This window comes from Mus pahari, chromosome 20 (genome assembly GCF_900095145.1).
Source record: "Mus pahari chromosome 20, PAHARI_EIJ_v1.1, whole genome shotgun sequence".
NCBI classification, from domain to species: Eukaryota; Metazoa; Chordata; class Mammalia; order Rodentia; family Muridae; genus Mus; species Mus pahari.
The window spans coordinates 5,777,350-5,785,420 of NC_034609.1; positions in this window are offsets into that span (position 1 = coordinate 5,777,350).

Here is an 8,071-nt window from a genome sequence, read left to right on the forward strand (position 1 = left end):
CCTTAGTACTGCTCTCGGGCGCACTCCCCTCCTCGGGTGAGGAAAGGCGCTGGATGCCAGGCGGACACCCCTCCTCGGTCGGGGAGGCAAGGTGTTGGGCGCTGGATCAGCCTGCGGACAGCCGCCAGGCGAACACCCCTCCTGGGCAGGAGAGGCGCAGGACGATCGGGTCCAGCTGCGGGTCCTCTCCTCCTTTCTATTTTTATGTCCATTCTATCTTTGTACTATCAGTCTGTCTGTCTCTGTCTATCATCTATCTATCTGTTGCTACCATCTCCGACCAGCGGAAAAGAAGTGACGAAACTGATGTCCTTCTCAAAGCAGTTTATTCAGGAACATAACTATGTGCAGTAAAAAGATTCCCCGACCTCTCTTGGCCATCCCCTTTTATACCCTCTAGTCCACTCCCCATCACCCCATTTCACGTAGGCCCAGTTCATTGGCACAGGACTACATTTGTCACATCATCTGATCTTTCGTCATGGTGAATCTGTGCAGTGCAGTTTAACGGATGTGGCTATCTTGAGGGATATGAGGAAATCAGTTGTTAGCTGTTAGACTTGGGGGCAGTCCTGGGTGCCATCTTGGGGCTGCGGCCAAACCTGCTCCTCACATCTATCTATCTATCTATCTATCTATCTATCTATCTATCTATCTATCTATCAATCATCTATCAATCATCTATCATGTACTATCTATTATTTATCATCTTCTATCATTTATCTACTATCTACCTATCGCCTATCTACTATCTATCTACTATCTATCTATCTATCTATCTATCTATCTATCTATCTATCTATCTATCATCTATCTACTATTTATCTACTATCTATCATCTATTATCTATCTACTATCTATATCTATATCTATCATCTACTATCTATCTGTCTACTATCTGTCTTCTTTTTCTTTGTTTGTTTCTTTGTTTCTTTCTCTCTCTTTCTTTGTTTCTTTCTGTTTCTTTTTTTCTTTTTCTTTGTTTGTTTGTTTGTTTGTTTCTTTCTACTCATCTATATAACTCATTGAAAAATATTAGTAATTTAAGCCATCATTGGATATCCACAATAATTTTCATTTTAAATCAAGCCTATCATCTCTCATAGCATGAGAGACTTGGTACCTGTTTTGTCACATTATGCTTTATTTTTTATGACTTGTTGTTTTCAACTGTAATCTATTCAAGAATATATCAATAAGTTTAGGGGAACTTGAATATGTGATTTTAAGTAAACAAATATGTGTCCACTTCATTATTTATTCACTACTCATCTTTTAAGTTAAGCAATGCCCAAACTACTCAAACACCAAAGTGGCAGTATCTCATTATTATCTTTCAAAAAGCAGTGACTCTTCCAGGGTTATATGTGTAGTAGTTAGAGGTAATTTCAGCATGACACATCGCAAAAGCAACTTAATGAAAGAAGGCTTTATTTTTGCTTATTTATTCCAGAGGATGTGTTCTATCCTGAAGGGGAAGCTCTGGCACCAGGAGCAGGAGGAAGCTGGCCACTTTCACCTTTTAATTTGCTCCTGGACTGTATGAAATGGTGTCACCTAATTTAGGATGATTCTTTCATTTCAATTAACCTAATATAGAAATATTGCTTCCATTTTGATTCTAAATTCTATCAAATTAGCAGTTAAGGTTAGTCATCACATAGGATAGCAAAGGACATACCCTTTCATAAAAAGAGGAAAGGCTGAGAGAAATAGTAATTTTAAATTGGAAAGCCGAGGAACTAGGTGATTAGGTTACATGGGGATGGGTAACCAGGAGACTTATCACCAGTGATGGTATGGTACCTCCCAGATGCTAGGCAGAGCTCATCCACTATGACTAATCCCTTTGGAACCACCCTCTCACCTACACCTGGAGCAACACGTTCACCCCATTGCACTGCTGTTCTAGTTTCCTTTCTGTTGATGTGATAAAACACTAGCTAAAAGCAAAGCATTTTTGGAGAAAAGAATTTTTTTTTGGGGGGGGGGTCTTACGTTTTTGTATTTACAGTTGGAAACACAGGAGAGCCCATAGAGGAATGTAATTTACTTGTTCATTGGTTCAATACAACCAGGCCCACCTGTCTGAAGATGTTGCCACATCAATCATAATTTAAGACAAATCACTTGCAGAATTTGCCACAGAACAATAAGAGGCAATTCTTCAGTTGAGATTCCCTCTACCCTCTATGCTGTTTCAAGGTGACAATGGAAATAACCAAGCCTGGCTGATTAAGCCAACCATTACAAGTAGACATGAAGGTAGATATGGTGGTGTAAGTTTGGAATTTCTTTCCAAAACTCACTCTTTTGGAGAAATGGGAAAGAAGATCCAAGGGGAGACAGTGCTGTCAGACTGCAGAGGGGAAGGGAATGTGGCAAGCTCACATCGGCACGCTTCAGTGACAGCAGTGCTTTTTCCTTGGGACAGAAGTTGGAGTAGAATCAAACTTTACTTGACAAAGGAAGAGAAATAAGGAACTAATAGTGCTCTACAGGGGCTTTTGGAGCATAGGACCCCTGTTTCTGAGACCTACCTGTGCAGCCAACCTGAGATTTCCCTTTTGGTCTGGTCCTCTTCACCACAGCATGCAAATGGTTTGAGGGATTTTCAAGCTTCAGTCAGGTCTTTTAAAATTAATTTAATTTAATTTTTTTACTTATTCACTTTATATCCTATTCGTTGCCCCTTCCTGGCCACCGCCTCCTCCTACAATCCTTCCCCCACCCCCATCCCTGTCTCTTCTGAGTAGTTGGGGGCTCCCTGGGTATTCCCCTACCTTGGCACTTAAAGTCTCTTCAAGGCTAGGCACTTCCTCTCCCTCTGAGGCCAGACAAGGCAGCCCAGATAGAAGAACATATTACACGTACAGGCAACAGCTTTTGGGCTAGCTCCTTCTCTAGTTCTTTGGGGTCCACATGAAGACCAATGCACAGCTGCTGCATATGTGTGGGGTGGCCTAGGTCTAATCTGTGTATATTCTTTGGTTCATGGTTCAGATTCTGAGAGCCCCAAGGGTCCAGGTTAGTTGACTCTGTTGGTCTTCCTTTGGAGTTCCTATCACCTCCAGGGCCCTCAAATCTTTCTCCTATTCTTCCATAACAGTCCCCAAGCTTCATCCACTGTTTGGATGTGGGTGTCTTCATCTGTCTGAATCAGTGCTGGGTAGAGCCTCTCAGAGGATAACACCCTATCTGCAGGCCTAACAGAGTATCATTAACAGTGCCAGGCACTGGTGCTTGCCTATGGGATGGATCTCAAGTTAGGCAGGTTATTGGTTGACCATCCCCTCATTCTCTGCTCCATTCCCAGTTCCTGCATTTCTTGTAGCCAGGATAAATTTTGGGTGCTCCTTGAGTTTGGTAACTGAGACATTCAAAATTCACACCTACAACAAGGGATCATTCTTCTATGAGTTCAGGCTATCTTTTCTCACTGGATACTCTAAAATATTTCACTGACACATTTAAGGCTCTACCTATGGGGCAACAAAGTATAGACAACACATTAGCGGTTTTTCATGTTGGATACTAAAATGCAGTCAGTTTGAGCATGTTAATAAACTCAGAGTCAGCCTTAATGCACCAGTATCACGTTGAGAATACACTATCAACCCCTTGGTGTCACTTGACCAAGGGTGAGCCTGAGTTGGATTCTCTGCTTTCTTCTCCCTTTTTCTTTTGTCATTCCTGTTTGTCTGTTTTCTGAATCTTTGCCTACTGTCCTGTTAATTTGTCCTTGTGCCTGTGTCTGTTCCCTGTGCATCTGTCCTTAACTGAAGGTTTTTCTCTTTCTTTTATTGAACGACACAAAAAGAATTTCATGGGGGAAAGACTAGGCCACTTTACAGAAATCTTTAACAAAATTTAGCAAGGGATTAAGTCAATGGTTCCAACTGACCCCAACTAACCCAGATGAGAAACGAATAAACACCATCAAGCAATATTCAAGTATTGCTTTCCACATTTTCCACATTTTTGGTGGAGACTCATTTTATAAGATTGCTTTCAGCTTATATTTGCTGCTTTCAGCAAATGATTATCACATACCACGTACAAACATACAAGCTACTCTCAGGTCAATAGTCTGGAAGAGGCAATGAGTTTAATATTACAGCAATGAGTTTAATATTACAGCAATGCTGAAGCAAAACTCAGGGTTGCCCCTAGAGCTGCACCAGAACACCAGGTGCAGCCTCCCCTTTTCTTTCTTTTTTTTTTTTTTGACTCCTCCTGTGCATTCCCACAGACCATCAGCTCTGGCCTCTGCTTCCTGCTTTGTCTCTGTGTCCCATACCCCAACTTGTGTGGACACCCCCTGCTCATCCACAGGACACAAAAGCCAGAAGATAAGGTAGGCAGACCTTCTCCATTTTCTCTGTTCTTCCAGACCCAGTCTTTAGGATTGCCCTTAGTGCTGCAATAGACCAGCTCCCCCTGGCCTTGTCTTCCTCCAGCTTCTAACACTAGCAAGCATTCCCCGTGAAAACACCATTCAAGCAGGCAAGTAAAACAGAGAACATTGCTATTACACTCTGAAAATTCAGAGACGAAACAGAAAGGAAGGAACAAATCATCCACCCAACAAAGACAAACCCAGAAATCAGCACCCAGACCTATCACCCCAAACCCAGACACCCAGACACCAGCACCCAGACCTATCACCCCAAACCCAGANNCCCAGACACCAGCACACAGACCTATCACCCCAAACCCAGACACCCAGACACCAGCACCCAGACCTATCACCCCAAACTCAGACACCCAGACTCTGTCATAAACACAATCAATATAGCCGGAGTAGCATGTCTCTGCCAGAGCCCAGCCATCCTGCCGCAGCAAGTCTTGTATATTCCAACATAGTTGAAGCACACACACACAAAAGACCTTAAAACCAATTACATGGACAAAATAGAGGTGGTTAAAGAAAATATGAATACATTTCTTAATGAAATCCAGAAAAAACACAAACATTGGAGGAAATGAATAAATCCCTTAAAGTAGTAAAAGAAACAAAACAGGAAAAATCACAACCAAAAAGTTCAAGATCTGAAAACAGAAATAGAAGCAATAAGGAAATCACAAACTCAGGGAATTCTAGAAGTGCAAAATTAGAAATTCAAACAGGAACTACAGAAGCACACGTCACCAATAGAATGCAAGAAATGGAAGGCAGAGTCTCAGGCATTGAAGATCTAAGGGAAGAAATGTATACACCAATCAAAGAAAATGTTAAATCTAAGAAACTCTTGACACAAAACAATGAAGAAATCTAGGACTTTATGAAAAGGCCAAACCTAAGAATAATAGAAATAGAGAAAGGAGAAGAATACCAGTTCAAAGGTCCAGAAAATAATTTCAACAAAATCAAAGAAGAAAAAAAATTCCAACCTAAAGAAGGACCTTCCTATATAAGTACAATAAACATACAGAGCACCAAATAGATTGTATCAGAAAAGAAAGTCCCCTTGACACACAATAATCTAAACAATAAATATATAGAACAAAGAAAGGTTATTAAAAACCTGTAAGGAATAAAAGACCAACTAACATAATGATGGACCTATTAAAATTAGACCTCACTTCTCAATGGAGACACTAAAAGCCAGAAGGGCTTGGACTGATGTGTTGCAGGTTTTAAGAGACCACAGATGCCAGCCCAGATTACTATATTCAGTCAATCATCATAAATAAGGAAAATTAAGATATTCCATGGTAAAGTCAAATTTTAACAATATCTACCTTTAAATCCACTCCTACATAAGTTTCTAGGAAGAAAACCCCAAAGCAAGGAGGCCAACTACATCCAAGAAAACACAAGAAATAATCTCATACCAGAAAAAAATTAAAGAAGAAAAACACACACACACACACACACACACACACACACACACACACACAGCACCACCACCAATATCATCACCACCACCATCACCAATATAACAGGAATTAGCAATCATTGGTCAGTGGTATCTCTCAATACCAATGGTCTCAGTTCTCCAATAAAACCACACACACTACCAGAATGGATGTGAAACAGGATCCATCCTTCTTCTATATACAAGAAATATGCCTCAACATCAAGGGTAGGCATTTCCTTAGGGTAAAGTGTCTGAAAAGATAATTCCAGGGAGATGGACCTAAAAAACAAGCTGGTGTAGTCATTTTTAACATGTAAAAAATAGGTTTCAAACCAAAATTAATTGAGAGATGGAGAAGGACACTACATACTTATAAAGGGAAAAACCCATCAAGATGGTATTTCAATTCTTAATATCCATGCCCCAAACACAAGTGCAATGGTGTTTGTAAAAGAAACAGTGCCACAGTTTAAATCACATATTGACCCTTACACACCGATAGTGAGAGTCTTCAGTACCCACTCTCACCATATGACATAATCTAATCAGAAAAATGCTGGAGCTAATTGAAGTTATAAACCAATTGAACCTAACATACATACATCTATCTATATCTATATATCATTATACCCAGACACAAAAATATGCCTTGGTTGCACTTTACAGAACTTTTTTCCAAATTGACCACATACTATGATGCAAAGCAAGTCTAAACAGATATGAGAAAACTGAAATAACTCTCTGTATCCTATCAGACCACCCACTACATCCACTCCAGTAGTGACTCATGTGACAGGTTTAAAAGCCTGGAAGCAGTCACGAAGCAAAAGTTTCAAGGAAACTTAGCCTCCTGGAATGTTGGCATTCCCAAAGCTAGAATGCCCCAGATTTGTCCCTGTAATACTGCGGAGGGTCTTGCATGCTTTCTTACAGTATTTTACTGGATAAGAGTTAGAAGTCTCAGGGCAAGCTTTTAGAATCTTCATTACAGCCAGGTATAGCAGACTACATTGCATATTAGAAGAAAGTTGGTGAGTCCTTCTGACAAATGGAGATTCCCTACAGATACCTAAAAGAACAGCCAAGTTACTTTCATATGCAAGTATTTACCAAGGCCTAGGAAAAAGTGGGGATGTGGTATTGCATTATTCATGAGAAGGTCTGCTAGAGCAGAGCCCCCTGGTGCTAGCTTTCACAAGGAGAAGCACAAATTGTGACTAGGGTGTGAAATCCTTAACTGACATTAGCTGACTCTAGTCAGGGCTGTTTTATCTTTACTGTAAACATTACCTGGTTCCTGCCAGTCCTTTGATGTCATTCCTCTGTTTTGTGTCAGATACTTTATTGTACCTCGCCTGCTGTGACACCCTACTCCTTTGTTTTCTTTAAGACTGGTGTTCACTTTGTGAAAAATTACATTCAGATTCAGCAATCTCTTGTGACTGCGTCTGTTTGTTAATTCTCGATGACGCTTGCTCACCCGCAACCAGAAACTGGTTCGCTACAGATCAGAAAATAATCTAGATATCAACAACAACAGAAAGCTTACAAACTCAGGGAAACTGAACAACTCTCTACTGAATGACAAAATATGTCAGGAAAGAATTTTTAAAAATTTAAAGACATTTTGGAAATGAATGAAGGTCAATACACAGGATGTCCAAACTTATGAAAGCAACTCTAACAGGAAAGTTTGTAGCACTCAATGCCCACTTAAAAAGTTGTAGAGATTTTATTCTAACAACTTAACAGCATTCCTGAAAGCTCTAGAGCAAAAAGTCGTAAGCTCACTCAAGAGGAGTAGACTGTAAGAAATAACCAAACTGAGGGTTAAAATCAATTAAGTAGAAACAAAGAGAACAATACGAAGAAAATCAACAAGATTGGCAAATACTGATACAAACTAATGACAGACAGAATATCCAAATTAAGTATAAATAAGCTGAAAGAAAAGAATCACATGATCATCTCATTAGCTGAAGAAAAAAACCTTTGATGAAATCCAACACCACGTCATGATTAAATTCTTAGATCAGGAATACAAGGCACATACTTAAACCCAATAAAGACAATTTACCTTTTGCCTATTGCCAAATGGGAAATAGAATAGATTTTGTGGATGGACTGGAGGTAGTTGGGATGGGAGAAGGAAAGATCAGATGGAAGGAGAGAGAGAGAGAGAGAGAGAGAGAGAGAGAGAGAGAGAG